The 24,090-nt window shown below is 37.7% G+C and overlaps 1 non-coding gene across 1 annotated transcript; it reads left to right on the plus strand.

Annotated features, from left to right (window-relative positions):
* The first annotated feature begins 1,608 nt into the window (after positions 1-1,608).
* LOC141636849 (U11 spliceosomal RNA) lies at positions 1,609-1,735 on the plus strand. The gene has a single exon (XR_012541429.1). It is a non-coding gene; the product is annotated as a U11 spliceosomal RNA (small nuclear RNA).
* Positions 1,736-24,090: the final 22,355 nt, after the last annotated feature.

The raw sequence follows: 24,090 nt of genomic DNA on the forward strand, positions 1-24,090 counted from the left end.
AGAAATATAATTTCTCCCTTTTGTTTATTTTGTTATGCATGCACTAGATCCACAAGGTTTTTATTAACAAGTTAATTAAATCACCATTAGAAGAGTCGGGTATATGAACCCAACACTTTCCTCGCCTTTTCTTCTCGGCCAAACCATTTATGGTCGGAAATCTTTTGCTAATATCTTATATGTTGCCTTTTAGGTGTGAATTTGGACAATTTAGAGGAGGATAGCTTTGAAGTGGATGATTCTATAGAGGATTGAAGAAGCTAAGGTAACGGTGATAACAGGGGTGTCTAAGGCCACGGGCAACCACGGGCGTGCGAACCGGGCCTCCGCTTTTGATCACTGTATTATAAGTTTTTATTAATGAAATTCAATACAAATCTCGAAGTATAATATACTTGTGCATTCATTTTGGGGCCTCATTTTTCCGTGTCGCACTGAGGCTCTATTTGTTTTAAGACGCCCCTGGGTGATAGGATTACTCGACATTATGTTGAAATTTATGTGTTTATGTGTTGTGTTACTCTTTTGTGACAAAAAGTGTCCATCTTGCCAAGTTTCATGTGGTGTTAGTTTGAGACGGTTTTATACAAGTTTTACTTATCTGTTTTGAGAAAAGATGATACCTTTGGATTTTTGGTGAATTGGGTAGATTATTAACACCTACTCTTCCTTTTAAATAGGTCGAGTAAGGTTCCCTTAGTCACTCTTTTCCTCACTGTCACTTTATTGGACTAAAGATTCTTGTTCATCTCTCATTTCAAAATGTCCACGGAACAACCTTTACCACAAATGTACTTTGATAATATGTTTGTTTTCTAGTATGCCGATCTGTATTGTCATCCAATAAAGTAATTACCCTTTTTGAACTAAAAAGTTATAGCATTATATTTAGTGAGTCTTGTATGAAGAAGTGCTTGGTTGATTATTAACTCCTACTCTTCTTTTAAAGGGCGAGTGAGTGCTTGATGTTGATTTTGTTGTTTTTGAGTCAATTTGTTAATTTCCGTCTCATGTGTACATCCATGTATGTATTGGGTTGGTTGTATGTGAGAATTTACATCTTTTTCATGCTTAAAAAGTTGTCTTAAGACGGTCTTACCAAGGTTGTTTGGGCGTGTTTGTGGACTGTTCTTAGACCATGTTGGGGGCTGTTTTGGACGACCCTTGTTGTGGAATGGAGCCAAGTTCTTAGCCTCCGTCTTAAATGTATATCTATGTATGAATTGGGTTGTTTATGCAGAGGAAATTTTATCTTTTTCATGCTTAAAAACTCGTCTTAAGACGGTCTCACAATAGCTTGAAATCGTGTGTTTGAGTCATGTTTAGGGGCTGTTTTGAGTCATCTTTTCTTGTTGAATTGAACCAAATTGTTGGCCTCCGTCTCATGTGTATATACATGTATGAATTGGGTAATTGGTATAGATGAATCCCGTCTTATTTCATGCTTAAAAATCCATCTTAAGACGGTCTCACATGGATTGATATGTTGCCTTATTATGCTACTGCTTTGTCCAACATTTCCACTGCAGGGGCAGGTTCCACGTTGTTTCTATGGCATTTTAATTTGTGAATTCATTTTTTTTTTTTATGAATCAACATGGAAATTGTCAAAGGGGTTGGTTGGCTATATATGCCATACACAACCTATACAATGCAATGGTGAGTGCTGTATGGCTATCAAGACATATGGCCTACATAATTTGTGGAAATTTCATATTTTATTAATTAATATGCAGTTTAATCCGTTCATTCTCATTTATTTATCGTATTTCAAATACGAGTGAATTTTTCTACTTATTTAATTAAATTGGGCCGTGTCCATGTGAATTTGTCATTTTACTATACCTTTTGCTTGACTGATATTTACGCTCTCTGGTGCTGTTCTGACAAGTACGAGTTTGGCCTACTTGTGTTGTTATGGCAAGTACGGTTTTGGCCACTTATGCTGTTCTGGCAAGTGAGTTTTATCTTAGTCATTCCGCCACTTTCGTGCTGTTCTAGCGATTGGGGTACTCGATTTCCGTTCTGTTATCGAGTCTTGGATACGGGCTGTTCTACCGTATGTCGAATCGGAATTATTTATTCCGAGAGTCTGACCAGGTTTAGACTAGGACCGTATTATTATCGTAGTCCTACCCGGGGAAAATTATAGTCTAAGAGTAGTAAATGTCTTGCATTATGGATGGTTGCATATGTCATTTTTACTTGGGATGCGTGTCCATGACTATTTAACGGTTACTTGTCTTCTTTTATTCAAATGTCTCACATGATTAGATGAACTTCTGTTATACTAGTATTAGTCACTTTGCTCTCTTTCATTTAATTGATGAGTTTTATCCTATGGCATTTAATATTCATATTGCTTACAATTATTTTCTATGCCTTGCTTAATTGAGTTCTTTGTTACGTTTATTTTGACATATTGTGGCTGAGAGAACCTTGAGTTACTCCCCACTGACTGTGGCCTTCATGTTTCATGAATGACAGGTATTAGTTGGTGCTTATATGGGGTGAAGACATGTGTGAGCTAGCGAGTACCTTGACCGTTGGACTTTATTTATCGTTTGCTAAACTCACCTATTTTTGTCTTGTCATTCGGGGGATATATTTTCCCCATTTTTGACCATCACGTTTGTATGAACCTACGTTTTATCTCCACATACTTTTTCTCCGTTGAATTTTAGTGAATCCCGCATGTTAAACCTTATCTATTAAATAAAAGTTTCAAAAATTTCACATTTTCCGCTTGTATTTGTTGGTTTTACTTTCCGCTTTATCGCGGGGTGTCACACTTTCTCCGTTATTCCTACTATCCCTTCATTATATTTGTTGTGACTACTATTAGTTTCACTACTCCCGCCGTCATTATCGTTTCCTTTACTACTTCCGCATTTAATAATGCTAATTTCACTACACTCGTTACTATTACTTTCATTACTTCCGCTGTTATTATTGTTACATTTATTACTCATATAAGTGATTACTATCATATTTGCTACACCCAATGTTACTGCAATTACTTTATCAAATTTAATTTTTAAATCAACTAATTATCTAATTTTATGAAATATAAAGATTATGGAATATTGTATTTTTTGAAATTTAATTTTTAAATCAGTTGATTATCGAATTTTATAAAACATACAGATTATGAAATATTGTATCTTTTGAAACAATTCTAATTTATTTCAATTTACATAGTTTCCAAAACATAACCTGCTTATATTATATTTATTTATGTTAAACATCTTTGTACATCTAATAAACTATATAGTATAATGAAATTGTATAGATTTATCTACTTGCATGGAAGTCCCGCCCAAGCTACCACTATGTAGCATTAAAATTTATTTTCAATTAAAAAAATACTTTAAAGTTGCATAACTCATAAATTTATCATTAATATATTTTTCTATGACATATCTTAAAATTACGATGAAATAAATTATGAGACAAATTCATTACTCCCGCTATTAATATTTTACTTGAATCGATTAGTTAGCTAATTGTTCATATATACTTTGTTGTGTTGTTAGTATTGTTGCTTTTATTACATTCGTTACTACTACTGTTACTTTCACTACTCCCGCTGTAATTATTGTACGTAATTATTGTTACTTTCACTATTGCCGCATTAATATTGATAATTTCACTACTCCTCTTGTTACTTCTATTACTTTCACTACTCCTGATCGCTGCTAATATTGTTATTTTGACTATTCAAATGAGTGATTACTATCATATTACTATATCCATTATTACTACAATTCTTTTCACTACTAACAGAATTACTTTTATTATTTAGGCATGCAATTTTAAGAGGCTTATATATTTACATAAATATATTACATATATGCATTAAATCAAATCGCAATAAGTATGGAATATTATATTTTTTTGGAAATCTAGTGTAATACCTCAAATTTATAATGACCTTACTTGACCGAGTAGACTGATACCGTCGTTTAGGACCAAAAATAATATTTACAACCTAAATACTACTAACAGAAGCTAGTGGCAGTCAGGGTCGAACCACAGAGAGGCGATGCAATTAATAGTTGTCTAATCTCAATCTAAAGTAACAAATGTGTGGGGGTTTGTTTTGAATAGCTCTATAACTAAAGTAAGTAAATGAGCAGTAGATAAAAATAGATGGAAGCAAATATTAAAGGGATGCTAAGATGGTCGGTTCACTGTAGTTTCGACGGCGGCAACTCTAGGTAGACTGTCTTAAGCATGTTAGACGGGAAAATAAAACGTCCTCTCGGTCCAATTTAACAGGTAACAACCTTTCGGCCTAAGCTACGGGTCCCTAATCTCACTAATACTAACTTTCGTTCTTGATTAATGAAACTCAAAATCTAAATTAACTTATCTCTCGATCTTATTAATTTAGTCGTCTTAATTAAGTAGTCTATTTTCCTCCCCATCTTTCGATCTTGTCGGGTCGGTCAATTCCTAAGCATTCAACTAGTCGCGTGCACTCGATTCGTCAAATATAGCAATTAAATTAATTAAGTCGAAGCAAATCTAACACGCTCTGGTCGATCGACCATGTATGTCAGTCGATCGACCAGAGCCAACAACAGGTTGCCTATGTCGAAGCCGTCTAACCTACAGATCCCCTACATCTTAGCACAAAGGATTTAGCTACTCATGATGGTGATAGTAACAACAATAGAATTAACTAATAAAGCAAACGAATTCATACTTAAATTAACTAAATAAATAACTATCATGAAACGATAATTTGGCTTTGGGAAATCTAACCTAGCAATTCTAAACTACGGAGGAATTAAAGCAACAAACTGGACAAAGGAATAGAAGAATACCGTAAAGAAGAATTAAACAGGAAAGACCAAAACCAAATGCGGAAAGTAAACTTTATTGACGAAAGTTATTCTAAACTAATAAAAGTTCAATCTTTGTGTGATGAACCCTACTTATTTCCCTAAAATTCGATGATCATCCTCTGAAACCTAAAGTTACGTTATATAGATAGTCTTACGTAACTTTTATTCCTAAAACCTAATTACATTGGGCTTTCTAATTCTCGTCCTTTTAATTCACGCCAGAATCACGGTTTGGTCGATCGACCACAAGGACCAGTCGATCGACTGAACCTCGCTGAACAGTAGCTTCTGATCTATTTCAGGAATCGCGCTTTGGTCGATCGACCATGTAGGTAAGTCGATCGACCACTTCAACAGGTACTTGGCTCCAAAAGCTTCGTAAATTCGTCTTTCGGGCCTCGATACGCGCACCAAGTTTGCTTCCCGAGTCTTTACTCCATGTCAAATGCAATGCTAAGTACTCGGGGACGGATTTGGCTCGATTTCCGCTGAATTCTTCACATTTCTGCAATATTATACAAAAACACAAAAGTTGACGGAAATAGGGGAAATAGTAGCATAAACTACATAATTGAGCTCTGAAATGCGTGTAAAAGAGGGTGTAAAACATCATATTTAGGACACGCATCAAACTTCCCCAAACCAAACTCTTGCTTGTCCCCAAGCAAGAACTAGACTCGAACCTAGGACCTAATGGAACGAGTTCAATCTCAGAGCGAAATGCAAACCGAATAGCCTAAACCAATTTAATGATAAAAAGTAACAATCAATTAGCAATATGAATCATGCAAACGAGTTATGTAGTCGTCAAAAACTGCTGAACCATCAACTTTAGAGACTTATCGTTATGGACTCTCACGGGTCGCTCTTATCACACATAAGCACAGGTGAGTATATGTAAAAGATAGAAAGAAGTAATTTTGTAATGACTCTCACCTAACTACGACCTATAAGAACATGCTTGGAATCTAATATGAAAATGATCTCTACAACCGTACATATGCATTCCGACCAAACAAATGACCATGACACATGCCGAGATAGATACGGATATGTGAGGCATTGGCGGGAAGGGGCTAAGATAAATTTGGATAAAAACAGAGTTAAAAGCCAAGCTAGTAACTAAGGGAACCAAATTAATAATTCATTCCAACTTCTTGCTCAAGATTAAACGATAAAGTCGGTGCTAATGATTAGCACAAATCTCACAATCTCCAATAAAAACTGTAATTCCCCTAAAAGATAATAATAAAACATGGGAATAAAATCACCATCTACTCAAAACTTCAACCATGTGATTTTTTTTCGAATTTTCTTTCGCTACTGCAGCAAGCAATCGATCGACCAAGTGGGACGGTCGATCGACTGATCCTCTTTTTTTCGAATCATTTTTTTCTTTTTCTTTTTTTCTTTTCCTTTTCTTTCCCTTCAATCATTTCACCAACATTCTCAATAAGAGCAAATATAACCAACATGATAAGAACACATTCCCAAAGACTAATACTACTAGCTTGACAAAGGCAGGCTGAATATAGGATGTAGTTAAAGGGACAAAAGGCTAATTTTGGCTATGTGAAGCTTATGGGCAAAATGAGAAAAGGGGACCTCTACCACATGTGTCAACAAACCGCAAATTGAATGCATACAGGTATTAACCAGATTAAGTTCATATTTATGCAAATTGATGTAACACGTCTTATAAGGAGTAACTACTCACATCTCAGAAAATGTAAGTAGTTTGCCAAAAATCTAAGTCAAGTCTAAGGATCAACAAGATATTTAACGAAAACTCGTAGACTATGCATATATGATTCTACTAATAACATGTCAATTAAGCAAGGCTTAGGCATAAACAGATGAAAATGCAATGTCATCATTGAAATACTACCGTTCCGACTCAACCTATATGCTAAAATAAACATTCAATTTTTTGAATTTTGAATTTTCTGTATAAATAAGAGAAATGAAATAACAAATGCAAACTGAAGTGTAATAAACATGAAACAGAAATGCAATAAAACATGTGAATGCAATGCGCAAAACCCTTCCCCAAACCAAATCACACAATGTCCCCATTGTGCAAAATCATGTAATGAAATAAAAGGGAAACGGGAATTTGTGATAAATAATAACTAAATAAAACATAAAAGTGACTCGGAAAATCACAAGACTTTAAGCGCAGCAAAAGGAAACCTCCCCAAACCAGTGTGAGCTAGGAGGTTTCAGTAGCCAGCAGTGCTACCATAGGTACCTGAAAAGAAACAAAAGTATCGCGCTTAATTCCGAGAAAACAATTTACGAAACGCAAAATTTATGTGCAAAATAAGGAAACGGAAGAAAATAGAAATGAATAGGAGAATAGTGGAGAAAAGACTCCCTCAAATCCGCAATCGACCAAACACAGCAGGGGAATGGTCGTGAGCAGGTACAGTAGCGGAGGCGGTCGATCGACCATAGCAGCTAGTCGATCGACCAGGGGTGACAAGAACAGAAGCCCCTGGAATCGCGGCTCAGTCGATCGACCATAGCAGCCAGTCGATCGACCATAAAAAACTGCCGTAAGTTTCTGATTTCTTCGAATTAACTCAATAAATTGAGCTAATATGGTCTATGAACCTGCAAATACACATAATAACGCGCCCAAAATTGCGCAAAACCCAAATGTAAAGTCTAAAGTCTGTAAATCCTAACCGAACTTATTAAAGCGAAGTCTCGCGCAAACCAAAACAATAAAAAGTCTAACAAAAGCAATAAAATGTCTTAATAAGTCTTAATCAACTAATAGTTGATCAAGAATGGCCACGGAATGGCCCACTTGATCGGCCTCTGGCTACAAAAGGTAGCCTCTACAGTGCTCATCTTCTCAGCAGCACTCCTATCAATTCCAATATCCGCAGAACTCAACGGATCAGCATCTCCAACATTTTCCCAATCAACGACCTCGTCTGGCTCGTCAAAATCCAAATCGGACTCCGTCACCTTGACTGGCTCCTCATCAGTTGCATAGCTCAGACATCCTAGGTCGCCTCTTTGAACGATTGGCTCCTTCACAGCTGGAGCAACATGCGGCTCCAAATTCCCCAAACCATTTCCTGCAGTATCTAAAACAGAAGAATCTTCCTCCAATTTGCTCCCAATCAGGGGTGGAGGTGTTATAGCAGAAATAGGCATAGGGGCAGGCATATCAGAAAGAACAAAATAAGATTTATTCTCAGAAATCGTATTACAAGTGACTGGCCACATAGGATCTTTCTTCTTAGCGGTGCTGGCAAAAACAATGGACTCCTTCCCTACTTTAAAGGTCAATGTCCCCGAGCCAACATCTATAATCGCACCAAAGAAGTGTGCGAAATGGTCTACCCAAAATGATAGGAATGTGAGCGTCCTCAGGTATATCTAGTACAACGAAGTCAACTGGGAAAAAGAACTTTCCTATTTGCACAGGAATATCCTCTAAGACTCCTATAGGCTGGACCGCAGAATGACCAGCCATATGTACTGTCATGTTAGTAACTGCAAACCTAGTCAATTTCAATTTCTTAGCAAGACTCAAAGGCATAACACTAATACTGGCCCCTAGGTCACATAACGCCTTCTCAATAGAAAAGGTGCCAATATTACATGGGACAGAAAATCTACCACGGTCAGCTAACTTATGAGGCGCAGTATGAGTCAAATAAGAACAAGACTCCTCAGTTAGTGCGACAGATTGCACAGTATCAAGTGACTTCTTTTTAGACAAAAGCTGCTTCACAAATTTCGTGTAAGCAGCCACTTGATTAACTAATTCTAGGAAAGGAACTTGTACATTTAAACTACGAATAACATTTTCAAATTTGTTAAACGATACCTGTTCCTTTGTCGGCACCAATCTCTCTGGATAAGGAGCTGTAAGAAGAAACTTAGCCCTCTCCTCTAAGTCTCTCATACCGGCATCAATGAACTTAGGCTGAAAATCCACTACTTTGTCCTTGTTATAGCTCGAACCTTCTTCAGACCGTCTCAGGAATGAACCATTAATCGTCATGGGGTCATACTTTGGAACCGGAACTGACCCATCATCATTTGGATCTTGCCTCAATAATTTCGGAGTCGTCGTACCCCGAAATAAGTGGTCCCTCAAGTTATCTGGCATTGGAGGATGAAAAGGTTCACGATCAGCAGTATCTTCAGTCGATCGACCATGTAGGTCAGTCGATCGACTGGCTTCCTCAGGAACAGAAACTACACTGTTGCGCGAGCTGGTCGATCGACCAGGTACATCAGTCGATCGACTAATATACCTGCTGATCGTCTTTTTCTTGCTACTGTTCACTCCGGCCTTTTTCTTGCTCGGTTCCGCCTCATATTTTTCAGTAACATCTTCGACCATAGCGGGCCCATCAAGGGTAGACCCACTCCTAAAAGTGATCGCATTTAGTATCTCTTTTTGATCCGGCTGCGACGTAAATGCCCCGGAGCTCTAGTTGCACTTTTGATTGCCAATTGGGCAATTTGACTCTCCAACATTTTTGTAAAAGTCTCTCTAGCTAGAGACTCCTTTTGCAGCAAACCCGACAGATTCTGAACCATGTTTTTCAATTCAGAAATATCAGAACCTTGAAATTGCTGCTGCTGAGGCACATAGGGAGGCTTTTGATACTGCTGCTGCTTATGAGGGGGCACATAACTCTGCTGCTGCTGCTGTGGACCTGGATTAAGGACGTTCTGCTTATTCCACCTCAAATTGGGGTGGACATTAGAAGGATCAGGATAAGTACCCGTCTGCCTATAATGTTGAAAGGCAGCACATATTTCATTCGAACTAGTACAAAACTCCGAAACATGTCCCTCTCCTCCACATCTTTTGCATGTAAAAGGACCGTCTGAAACTGCATTAACTTTATATATCCCTCCTTTTTGAGATCCCCCAAAATCTATCTTGTCGAATCTCGCAGTAAAGGCTTCTATTGCGGCTACGACGGGAGATTCACCGATCTTCTCTGATTTCCTCTAGAATTCCCATGCTCAGCTTTATGGGTGGCCAGGTCATCGATGATTTTCCACCCTTTTGTCTCACCGCTATTTTCTTGAAATCTCCCATTAGCTGCAGCATCTAGGATAGCTCTCTGATCATCATAAAGACCATTATAGAATTGGTTACACATAAACCATTTCTCAAACCCATGGTGCGGAATAGTTCGCACCAGTCTCTTGAAACGGACCCATACCTCATGAAAATCTTCATAAGGACCCTGTTTAAAGCTTGTGATCTGAGCTCTAATCGCATTGGTCTTCGATGCAGAGAAATATTTCTTATAAAATGCGAGGGCCAGCGAATTCCATTAGTAATCCTGTTAGCAGCTCGATCCAGATCTCGGTACCATTCCCTTGCAGCATCACGAAGCGAGAATATGAACATTGTCTTCTTTACCTGGTCCTGGGTCACACCTGCTGGTGGGGGTATGGAACAACAGTAGTCAATGAATGTCTCCATATATTTAGCCGCATCTTCATTTGCAGCTCCTCCAAATTGGTTTCTCTCAACCAAGTTAATGTAAGACGGTTTCGGTTCGAATTTCCTTTCCGTCCCGGCTGGCAATGCGAATCCCTTATAGAGATTTTCGGCTTTTGGTTCGGAGTGACTGGATATACTTGCTTCTTCAGCCATATCTGGAGATGTAACGGTCTCAGCTGAAGAAGTAGAAATAGGAGATGAAGGTGGATCCTCCTCAAATAGCTCGTTCTCGTAGTAACTGGACAGAGTACTCAGCTCTTCCTCTGTCGACAATACTCTAGATGATCGTCTCAACTCACGCAAAGTACTTTTGATCTCAGGATCTAACGGTCGTAATTCACCACCCTATGACCTGCGCATAAGAAGAAACTACAAGTAGAATATAAGAGAAGTTTAAGTAACAGAAGTCCCTTAAACTAAGATAAAGACTAAAATAAAAACAACTAAAAATTAAACAATTGCCTCCCCGGCAACGGCGCTAAAATTTGATACCGTCGTTTAGTACCAAAAATAATATTTATAACCTAAATACTACTAACAGAAGCTAGTGGCAGTCAGGGTCGAACCACAGAGAGCGATGCAATTAATAGTTGTCTAATCTCAATCTAAAGTAACAAATGTGTGGGAGTTTATTTTGAATAGTTCTATAACTAAAGTAAAAAAATAAGCAGTAGATAAAAATAGATGGAAGCAAATATTAAAGGGATGCTAAGATGGTCGGTTCACTGTAGTTTCGACGGCGGCAACTCTAGGTAGACTGTCTTAAGCATGTTAGACGGGAAAATAAAAAGTCCTCTCGGTCCAATTTAATAGGTAAGAACCTTTCGGCCTAAGCTACGGGTCCCTAATCTCACTAATACTAACTTTCGTTCTTGATTAATGAAACTCAAAATCTAAATTAACTTATCTCTCGATCTTATTAATTTAGTCGTCTTAATTAAGTAGTCTATTTTCCTCCCATCTTTCGATCTTGTCAGGTCGGTCAATTCCTAAGCATTCAACTAGTCGCGTGCACTCGATTTGTCAAATATAGCAATTAAATTAATTAAGTCGAAGCAAATCTAACACGCTCTGGTCGATCGACCATGTATGTCAGTCGATCGACCAGAGCCCGACAACAGGTTGCCTATGTCGAAGACGTCTAACTTACAGATCCCCTACATCTTAGCACAAAGGATTTAGCTACTCATGATGGTGATAGTAACAGCAATAGAATTAACTAATAAAGCAAACGAATTCATACTTAAATTAACTAAATAAATAACTATCATGAAACAATAATTTGGCTTTAGGAAATCTAACCTAGCAATTCTAAACTACGGAGGAATTAAAGCAACAAACTGGACAAAGGAATAGAAGAATACCGTAAAGAAGAATTAAACAGGAAAGACCAAAACCAAATGCGGAAAGTAAACTTTATTGACGAAAGTTATTCTAAACTAATAAAAGTTCAATCTTTGTGTGATGAACCCTAATTATTTCCCTAAAATTCGATGATCATCCTCTGAAACCTAAAGTTACGTTATATAGGTAGTCTTACGTAACTTTTATTCCTAAAACCTAATTACATTGGGCTTTCTAATTCTCGTCCTTTTAATTCACGCCAGAATCACGGTTTGGTCGATCGACCACAAGGACCAGTCGATCGACTGAACCTCGCTGAACAGTAGCTTCTGATCTATTTCAGGAATCGCGCTCTGGTCGATCGACCATGTAGGTAAGTCGATCGACCACTTCAACAGGTACTTGGCTCCAAAAGCTTCGTAAGTTCGTCTTTTGGGCCTCGATACGCGCATCAAGTTTGCTTCCCGAGTCTTTACTCCATGTCAAATGCAATGCTAAGTACCCGGGGATGGATTTGGCTCGATTTCCGCTAGATTCTTCACATTTCTGCAATATTACACAAAAACACAAAAGTAGACGGAAATAGGGGAAATAGTAGCATAAACTACATAATTGAGCTCTGAAATGCGTGTAAAAGAGGGTGTAAAACATCATATTTACGACACGCATCATAGACCATCCACTCGGCCGAGTGGAACCTCACTCGACCGAGTGGAGGACCGAGTGGGGTTTGGCTGGAGTCTGATTGTTCTGAAAGTTGGTCACTCGACCGAGTGACCATGCACTCGACCGAGTGGAGCCCTTACTCGATCGAGTGACCGGTCGAGTCTATTTTACGCGTGAAGATTGATTGGTTGAGTGTCACTTTCGAAGCTTATCCTTTCATATTTCCTCACCTAAATTCATTCCCCAACCAATTCCACCACTCTCTAAACTCCCCAAATTCTCTCTAAAACACGCACCAAAAAAATTATCCTCTAAAAACCTAATCTACAAGCGAAAGATTCTTGCCAAGTTTTCTTCCTTGTTCATCCACTTTGTTTGTAAGTCGACTTATACTTTACTTTCCCTTAATCTTATGTTAGTAACCTTAATTATCTTAGTAGATTATCTTATAATTAACTAGGTTATGGGAAATTAAGATGAGTAATTAAGGGATTTAGTTAGTATGTTTATTGTAGTAGATTATGTTAATGAATATAGTAATTAATTTGTGTGGGAAGCTTCATTGAAAAGCATTTCTAGTGGTTAGCTTGAGGCCTTGTGAAGATAAGCTTGAGGTAAGGTTTTCCCTATTTAGCTCTAATAATATGAGTGGTTGTGATGCGAATTCATCTCAAAAGAAATAAAATGACAGGTTTGCAGTGAAATTTATTAAACTGGACAGCGCTGAGGACTGTCTGATAGTCGAAGTTTATATAAATAGCAGAAACTATCAAATTGAGCAGTTGGACGAACTGTTTGTTTTAACAGTTCTGGTTTAAATTAACGGCTGATGAGATTTTTATGTGATTTTTGATATTGTAAATAAAACAAGAAATAAAGGATATTTGCTTGAGTTAGACCTATAACTCAAACAATGGTGATTGTTATTCAAGACCTATTCAATAGCAATCGTGTTAATGCCCGAACACGCCAAGTAAGAACAGTTTTTGGATCGAATGCATCAATCCGATTTAGTAATTGCACACATCAAAATACCAAACAAAGCAACAAGTTTTCTTTTTTTTTTTCTTAAAATCAATCGTATTTTTCTACAAAAGATTAGGATGGCTATATATAGCCTTACAAAACAGTAAAGAGAAAGCTAAAAGACTAGCTATTAAGAATAGCTATTATGACACATAATGATAGCCATAAAGCATTATTAAGATAGCTAATAAAGTTAATTTAATTGCTCAATTAAACCTTTATTTATTCCTAAATTAATCATGTTGTTGAACCATGTTGACCGATTAAACGAGCTTGATCATCACATGAATCAGTCCAACGAATTCAATGAAAGCTCGGGATACATTTAATCATCCCGAGATTCATCTGTAGGAGCTGGTGTCCTCCACAAATTAGTGTGATAACATTTGTAAATCTCTTACAGGTTCACAAGGGTATACTTCGTATATTTAATCAGTTGATTAACGTTTACCTAATAACGGTTGGCTTGCTAGAAAGTTTGACGTTATTATCATACAGATGGCGGTGATCAACTGGTCCCTAAAGGTCACACCTATAGGACGTATTTGAGAAATGTGGTTATAGAAATATAATTACATTGATGCCCAAAATGACTAAAAAGTTAGTCAATGTGTTGATGAGATAATTATTTAATGAAAATTAAATAATATTAAGTTGAGACGAATTAACTGTCAATTCGTAAATTAAATATAATAAGTTATATTTAATTAAATATATATAAGGTTAGTTTGGACGAATTAATCTGTTAATTCGTAGTTAAATATAATCAGTTGTATTTAATATCAACAAGTTGAATGTGTCATAGTGGTAATAGTGAGGGTACACAAGCCAAGAGGTCATGGGTTCGATCCTCACTAGATGACAATTTAACACACTTTATATATTTTTGGAAAGACCAAAATAAGGAGAATTTTGCTCCATAATTCGGTCTGATGGTCGAAAATAAGGGAAGTATACAGATAATATCATGTCATTGATATAAGAATTCGTTTTTGCTATATAGTTTTAGCATATACGATTAATCATGTTTGTTAATGTATTTGCTAAATCATGTCCTAATAGCAGCTTAAACTTTTTCATCATATCTTTGAATTAGGGCATAAGTGCCGCAAAAGAAAAAAAAAGGGGGGAAGGGCGTTTTTTTAGGGTTCACCGTATAAAAAAAAAAAAAATTGTTTTGTTTTTTTGGTAAACCGAGAAAAAAAAATAGGAAATTTTTTTATTTGCCTTTTTGCCGAAAAAGAAAGAGAAAAAAAATTTTGGAAAGTTTTTCCTTGTTTTTCCTATTTACCAAATTAAAATAGGAAAATAGTTTTTTTTTTTAAAATTTTCAGCCGTGCAGCTGAAACATAAAAAAAAAAAAAAAAAAAAAAAAAAAAAAAAAAAATCTGGTTTTTTTTTTTACCGTTACCAATTTAAAAAAAAAAATTGGATTTTTTTTATTTTTTTATTTTGGCCAATTAGTTATTGTGAATCGGTTCACAATTTAATGATACCGAGATATTTTAAAGCAGTTTAAAATTTTGACGGATAGAATTCATATTACAAGTTTAATATGGATTATGTATGAATTAATGTGATTAAATTGCGGAATTGTCACTTAATTTAATTTAAATAGGTGGTTTGGATAAATTAATCAACATAATTAATTTATTGTATTATGTATGTTTAATTTATTTTAGTTGATACTTTTAATTATGTTGAATGAATCGAATGAATGAATTTTATTTACGTATTTAATTTTGCAATCGATTGTAATTTGTAATACTTAGTGTGGCCTTAATCAATTATGTTTTCGTAATGAAGGAAACATGATTTTTATGTAATTATGAGATCTCGAATCTCCTTTATTTTAGTTTTGGGTTTTGAAATTAGAATGTAATTAATAGGTCAATTATGTAATTTTATTTATTGTAATTTCAAAGAAGACTAAAGATGAAGATTCAAGCTCACTCCCGCTACATGGATCAAGATGGAACATCAAGACAAGCTTCTCGGGTCCAAGGATGGATTCCAAACTTGTATTTATTGTTCATTTTGATAGGATAGGCCACACTAGGACTTTTACTGTTTTTTTTACGTTTTTCATTTTATTGCTTTTCATTCACTTGCTAGTAATTGCATCATATTCCGCCTAAAACCAAACCACCTACTACTAAAATGCATGAAAATTGACTCATATAGTTGTTTGTTAGTTTTCATGGACATGCGATGTCATATCTATAAGCCATCACTTTAGTTTAAATCATTCTCGCATGCTAGATTATAGTTCACTTAAAATGAATTAAAAATAGTTGATGGAATCTTCCTCTAAAACGGAAATTGAGATTAGTCTTTATAAGGGCAAACTTCTATGAGTCCCTTCTTCGTCGGTAGGCCTAATATGACCCCTTCTACGTTGGGTAAGTAGTTGTGTTGACTTAGTTTACCTCAACATCATAGTCCGAAGAGTTTCTCGTGATTATGATGGACTAAAGATAGAATTTACAGAAATTTATCGACCAGGAATTCTAACGGTAGAATTAGCTAACAGGTTAGCTTATCAATTTACAGAGAATTGAGTCTTGGGGTCATTTATATAATTCTTGAGGGAGGTCAATTGTATAAATGATTTTGAGTCTTCGCGTTATGACATTAGTTCATTAGACTTAAAATAAAAACGATGCATGCTTATTATTTTATTCTTCTTTCGCAGTGTAGAACATGCAAATTATCAATAATACTGTTACAACAAATGGCTGGAAATAACGCAATCCCAATGCCTAGTGCCACACTAGATCGTTCATCCTGGCTAAAAGTATTCATGGACCAAATGAATCAGTCCACGCGACTGAAGAATGATGGGTCCAACTTTGTGGACTGGGAGGCGGCACTACGGAATGCTTTGCCATTGCGACGGTAAGCTCGGGTATTTAACTGAGCCAATACCGGTCAACTCAGGCCCAAATGCAGGAGCCAACGAGTCACTCGCTTATAGTGATTTCGTTATGGAAGCGGGTACGATAAATAACGTACTCATCTTTGCAATGGAAACCAATTTGCAGAGACGCTTCATTGCCCAAGGTGCAAACAAGATTTTCACCACGCTCACTAATGAGTTCTCAAAGGCACCGAGAATCATCACATATGAGCATACCTGTCGCTTCTTTGATTCGAAACTCCAGAAGGGCCAACCGGTTAGCCAACACATTCTTCACATGATTGAGAATGTCGAGAAACTGGAGTCACTGAATTGTAGAATCAGTGAGAGCATTGTCATTGACCGAATGCTTCATTCTCTTCACGATGGTTTTGCCCTTTTCAGGGCGAACTACTACATGAATGACTTGAAAAAGAGTCCTCATGAGCTACACTCCCTTCTCGTACAGACCGAGAAGGATATGAAATTGAGTGGGAGCATGAAGCAGGATGTTCTCACGATTCACAACAAGAGTAAAGGTAAGGGCAAGGCTCATGACGACCTAGTCGTAGGTAAGCCAAAGTTTAAGAAGCCAGAAATGGTAAGAGTGCGCCTGGTGAGACCGGTGGCTCACGGGGCAAGACAAAGAGCAAGGGCGGTGACATAGAGTGCCACCATTGTCACAAGATCGGGACATTGGAAGAGGAACTGTCCCGTCTACCGTGAGGACATCAAGGCGAGCCGCGTCGTTCTGTTGGTATGTCATCTTATATTCATATGATTGAGATTAACCATGCAAGTTTCGGAACTTGGGTACTAGATACTGGTTGTGGTTCTCATCTGTGTAATCATTTGCGGGGCCTAAAGAACATCATACCTCTCGAAAAAGGTGATGTGGACTGCGAGTCGGAATGGAGCACGAGTAGTCTGCGCCTCGAAGGGAACATATGTAATCCAACTCCCTAGTGGTTTTGAGTTATCTTTAAATAACTGTTACTATTTACCCAGTTTATCTAAGAACATTATTTCTGTTTCCGTACTTGCTAACGACGGTTTTACATTTTCAATAAAGGATAATAGTTGTATTTTCTCTTTTAATGAAATGATTTATGGCAAAGCAGTTTCCATGAATGGAATTTATATCTTAGATCAAACCACGGAAGTATTACACATGAATAATAAGAAATTAAAGGTTGGTGACAAAGATCAAACCTATCTATGGCATTGTCGAATGGGACACATAAATGAGAAACGCGTAAAGAAACTCGTCGATAATGGGACTATTCCCTCATTCGGATTTTCTGCATATGGCACGTGTGAATCATGTCTCATTGGCAAGATGACTCGAATTTCCTTCAAAGGTGTTGGAATGCGCGCTAGTGACCTATTAGGACTCATACATACAGACGTATGTGGACCTATGTCAATTACCGCTAGAGATGGCTATAGATATTTTATCACTTTCACGGACGATTTGAGTAGATACGGATATGTCTACTTAATGAAGCATACAAGTGAGTCCTTTGAGAAATTCAAGGAATACCATAATAGGGTACAGAACCAACTGGGTAGAAAGATTAAAGCACTTCGTTCAGATCGGGGTGGCGAATATCTTTCAAATGAGTTTGATCAACACCTGAAAGATCGTGGAATCGCTCTACAGTTAACTCCACCTGGAACACCTCAATTAAATGGTGTGTCCGAACGGAGAAATCGAACCTTACTTGATATGGTTCGATCCATGATGAGTCACACCGTAGTGCCTGATTCATTATGGGGTTATGCTCTTTTGTCAGCTGCTCTTATACTTAACCGAAGTCCGTCTAAAGCTGTCGACAAGACTCCATATGAAATGTGGAAGGGAACGGTACCTAACTTGTCCTTTATTCGGGTTTGGGGCTGCGAGGCTTATGTCAAGTGGAGACACGAGGATAAGCTCGGCCCGCGATCGGTCAAGACATACTTTATAGGTTATCCAAAAGGAACATTTGGTCATTACTTTTATTTGCCAACCGAACATCGAGTATTTGTTGCGGCTAGTGCGACGTTCTTAGAGAAAGAATTTCTCGAGAACAAGTCGAGTAATAGAACCTTCGAGCTGTCGGAGATTCCAGAACCAACAACCGAGGAACAGATGGAGGAAGCTGTACCTCAAACTAATGATACGGTTGATATTCCTGAGGAACCTAGGAGGTCGGGTAGAGACTCTCATCCTCCGGACAGATACATTGGTATGGTCGAGGAGAATGATGTTTTACTTCTAGAAAGTAATGAACCCGCAACCTATAAAGGTGTTATGGCCTATTCCGACTCAAAGCTATGGCTCGAAGCCATGCAATCCGAGATGGACTCCATGTATGAGAATAACGTATGGGATCTAGTTGATTTACCTAATAAGGTAAAACCTCTACAGTGCAAATGGCTTTACAAAATAAAGCGTTCTGTAGACGCGCAACCAGATATCTATAAGGCACGACTTGTGGCAAAAGGTTTCACTCAAGTGCAAGGATTGCATTATGATGAGATTTTTGCACCTGTAGTCATGCTACGTTCCATTCGGATAATCTTAGCGATTGCCGCATTTCATGATTATGAGATTTGGCAAATGGATGTGAAAACCGCCTTCTTAAACGGTTATTTGGAGGAAGAGTTGTACATGGTGCAACCCAAAGGTTTCATAGATCCTAAACATCCTAAGAAACTATGCAAGCTTAAGCGTTTCATTTATGGACTTAAGCAAGCTTCTCGGAGTTGGAATCATCGTTTCGACCAAGTGATAAAAGAGTATGGTTTCACTCGATCGGTCGAAGAACCATGCTTATATATCAAGTCGAGTGGGAGCAAGATTGTATTCTTGATATTGTATGTCGATGACATACTCTTGATTGGGAATGACATTCCTCTCCTTTCTTCGGTTAAAGAATGGTTGAAGAACCATTTCCAGATGAAAGATCTGGGTGAGGCACAACGTATTTTGGGAATCCGTATCTACCGAGATAGATCACGACGGACGTTATCACTTAGTCGAGTCTTATCTAGATAAGGTTCTTGAGAGGTTCAAAGATGACCAACTCTAAGAAGGGGAACCTTCCTATGACGACGGGATGCGATTAAGCAAGTCTCAGTCACCCACGAGGCCTGAAGGTATTGAGCGCATGAGTTGTGTTCCTTATGCTTCTGCAATAGGATTGATCATGTATGCCATGATATGCACACGTCCAGACGTAGCATATGCATTGAGTATGACGAGTCGGTACCAAAAGACTCCGGTGAAACACACTTTGGATAGCGAGTCAAAAATATCCTCAAGTACCTACGGAGGACTAAGGATTGGGTATTGACTTATGGAGGCGATACTAAGCTATGCGAACCGATTCTGCAGATGCTAGCTTCCAAACGGATCGAGATGATTCAAAATCTCGGTCCGGGTTCGTCTTCACTCTTAATGGTACTGCGGTCACCGGAAGAGTTCCAAACAGAGTGTTGTAGCGATTCTACTACGAATCCGAGTACTATGCCGCTTCGGAGGCAGCAAAGGAAGCGATATGGATGCGTCAATTCTTACAAGGGCTTTCGGTAGTTCCTAGTTCGAATGACCCGATCACCATCTATTGTGACAATAGAGGTGCCATCTTCCAGGCTAAGGAGCCAAAGTCTAGCAACAAATCTAGACATGTACTTCGGAAGGCTCACCTGATCCGTGATTACGTGAAGCAAGAAGAGATAGTGATTGACAAGATTGCGACGGATGATAACATCGCAGATCCTCTCACCAAACCGTTGAATTATGATAAGCATGTAGGGCATGTTAATTCCATGGGAATTAAACATGTTCCAGAGTTGTAGTACTTGATTATGGATTTGATACATTCTTTTTCATATATTATTTATAACTTCATCATTTTATATATATAATATTTTGTTTTTCATGTGGATTGTACTGACAACATTGAACGCCACAAAGTGAACTGAATTACATTATATTTGTTTTGGTCCGTAATCGCCAATATGAGCTGATAACTCCGGCTATTATATTGTGCAGTCAATTGATGGTGGGTTCAACGAGCCATAAGTTAAACGGTTGACTAATCGATCACAGATACGAGATTATGACGATACCTCGTAGGACAACTTTTTGTGACAACGTAATGGAGTCCTAAATGTTTTATAACATTCGGTGCCAGGTCGTGGATAGGACATCCATTGTGTACCTAGAGTCGATTCTTTTGACTATCAACTGTCTCTTGAGATTAAGGCGCGTCTTTGGGTGACTTTGGTTTCTTTCTCACGGTCTCCGTGAATCGGGGCTAAGTAGATTTTTTCTCGGTCATTTCATACGTGCTTACGTCTCAGGATTCGAGTTGAGGAAAATATCCATCCCTTATCGGTATAGTTATTTCTCGGGGCCACTCGAGGAGTTGTAACTGAAATGCATGGCCATGCTCGAATGTTGATTCGTTTATCAGTTAAGTTACTCTCTAGTCGGGAAAACCACTCTTGATACTGATCGCTTGTAAAATACGACCTTTGTGAATTCGGATTTGCAAATTGTTTTACATTGAGTGGGAGAAATTTTAAAGGATATGACAATCGGTTATCGCACATACACTTGTGAGGACAAGTGGGAGTTTGTAGGAGCTGGTGTCCTCCACAAATTAGTGTGATAACATTTGTAAATCTCTTACAGGTTCACAAGGGTATACTTCGTATATTTAATCAGTTGATTAACGTTTACCTAATAACGGTTGGCTTGCTAGAAAGTTTGACGTTATTATCATACAGATGGCGGTGATCAACTGGTCCCTAAAGGTCACACCTATAGGACGTATTTGAGAAATGTGGTTATAGAAATATAATTACATTGATGCCCAAAATGACTAAAAAGTTAGTCAATGTGTTGATGAGATAATTATTTAATGAAAATTAAATAATATTAAGTTGAGACGAATTAACTGTCAATTCGTAAATTAAATATAATAAGTTATATTTAATTAAATATATATAAGGTTAGTTTGGATGAATTAATCTATTAATTCGTAGTTAAATATAATCAGTTGTATTTAATATCAACAAGTTGAATGTGTCATAGTGGTAATAGTGAGGGTACACAAGCCAAGAGGTCATGGGTTCGATCCTCACTAGATGACAATTTAACACACTTTATATATTTTTGGAAAGACCAAAATAAGGAGAATTTTGCTCCATACTTCGGTCTGATGGCCGAAAATAAGGGAAGTATACAGATAATTTCCCACATCATCATCCCCAAATAATCATCGGGAATGCGTTAAATTGATCTCCGACTTTCCATGAATTCGTCCCTCCATCGACTCGTATCCGTACTCATATCATCCGCCCTTTCTTCAAAAAGAATCATCCCGAAGAATCGTCCTGATTCTTGTGCCTTCAAGTGTCGAGGAGAGATGCTGCCTTGCGTTCATCCTTTGCTGCCCAATTCCCGGGTTGAACACCTTCGATAATTGTTGTTGATTCCACCCACAAACTCTACAGCCCCGAAACATCTTTTGCCCAAAATGCTTTAACCCACAAACTGATCTTGGAGCATCGTTAGAACCGTGAAAATGAAAGGTGTCATTCACCATGGCCTTCCAATGTACACAATAGCATATCTAACCGAATAAACACACGGTTTCAAAATTGACTTAACGATTCTCCTGAGCTATCCATTTTGTTTCTGATGTTGCATCATTGCAATTGATAGTGCCATCAAATATAGGAGGCAAATCGAAATTGACAGCAAGTTTATCCTCCTTTGTAAAGCCATTGTGAAAGTGCGATGTAACTTCATCATCTTCGCACACATCAAAAACAGGAGGCAAATTTGGATTAAATATCCCCCCCCCCCCCATTGGATTGTCTTGAAGTGAGGACATCAATAGCCGAGGCTCTGATACCATATAATGCGAATTCATCTCAAAAGAAATAGAATCGCAGGTTTGCAGCGGAATTTATTAAACTGGACAGTGCTGAGGACTGTCTGATAGTCGAAGTTTATATGAATAGCAGAAACTATCAAATTGAACAGTTGGACGAACTATCTGTTTTAACAGTTCTGGGTTAACTTAACGGCTGAGGAGATTTTTATGTTATTTTTGATATTGTAAACAAAACAAGAAATAAAGGATATTTGCTTGAGTTAGACCTATAACTCAACCAATGGTGATTGTTATTCAAGACCTATTGAATAACAATCGTGTTAATGCCCGAACACGCCAAGCAAGAACGATTTTTGGATCGAACGCATCAATCTGATTCAGTAATTGCACACAGCAAAATACCAAACAAAGCAACAACTTTTCTTTTTTTCTTAAAATCATTCGTGTGTTTCTAAAAGATATTAGGATGGCTATATATAGCCTTACAAAACAGTAAAGAGAAAGCTAAAAGACTAGCTATTAAGAATAGCTATTATGACACATAATGATAGCCATAAAGCATTATTAAGATAACTAATAAAGTTAATTTAATTGCTCAATTAAACCCCTATTTATTCCTAAATTAATCATGTTGTTGAACCATGTTGACCGATTAAACGAGCTTGATCATCACATGAATCAGTCCAACAAATTCATTGAAAGCTTGGGATACATTTAATCATTCTGAGATTCATCATCCCCAAATAATCATCGGGAATGCGTTAAACTGATCTCCGACTTTCCATGCATTCGTCCCTCCATCGACTCATATCCGTACTCGTATCAGGTTGATTATGCATTTATTATCATTTATTGATCTTGTTTCATGTAGTTGCATTATAACATGTTAATGGTAATTAGGGTTTGAGACATAATATGGTTCCATGTTGTTTATGTATGAGGTGAAAGAGTAAGTATGACTAATCGTCTTATACATGGTTAGAATGCATTATAACATGTTAGAAAGTAATTAGAAGAAAAGAAGTGAATTGGTGAAGGATGAGCATTTTGACTTATATCATGTTTGGTGTAAATTACATGGGTGTTCTTGTTGGGAATTGTTTGTGTTTATTGCCTTTTGATCGGTGTTGGAGGATGGTGGAACATATTTGGTTGTGGTTGTGGAGACGGAAGATGGTTGGGAACCGTCTTCCGCTTGAGTCACCCCTTGGAGCTTCCCACTCCAAGGGGGATGTGCACATTTAGTACTTGAGTTTTGGAAGGACTCGTGTGGTTGAGGCATGATGTCTGGCAGGGGACTCGAGTCGCTCTCGGGCCCGGTACCACATACGTGTTCCGAGTACCTAGTGTTGGTATGTGGCGTCGTGGGCGTGTCCCGGCCACCGGTTATGGAGAGGTAAGGAACTTGGAGGTTGATTGTCGTGTATTTCACATATTTGTTCAATTCATGATTGGTTGCCTTAACATTTATCACATAATCATGTAATCCTTATCAATTGCATTTATTGAGCATTTGTATTATTAAGCTAACACTTAGGTTTTAAATGTCTGTGGTGAACCATATGATGATTTCTGCCCATATGGGGAGTAGTGTTTGACAGGTTAGCTTGATGTGATGCGAGGGCTTGAAAGCGGTTTTTATTTAGTTGTCACCACTTATGCTTATCTAGTTTTAGACATTTTAAACTCCACTTTATTTCAATTGGGTTGTACTAAATGGGATTGCATCCCTAAACTTGTAACTATTTACCTAACTCATACTTAACTATTTAAGTTTATTGTCGTAAATTCTTCTTGACTTGTTTGTTCGCACTACAAGCCTGGGAAACCAAGTCTTGTGATGCCTCCATGTGTTGGGAATGCCTTGAGGAAGGGTCCCGACTTATGGGAGTGTTACATCTAGCTTGA

The sequence above is a fragment of the Silene latifolia genome, chromosome Y (assembly GCF_048544455.1).
Source record: "Silene latifolia isolate original U9 population chromosome Y, ASM4854445v1, whole genome shotgun sequence".
Taxonomy (NCBI): domain Eukaryota; kingdom Viridiplantae; phylum Streptophyta; class Magnoliopsida; order Caryophyllales; family Caryophyllaceae; genus Silene; species Silene latifolia.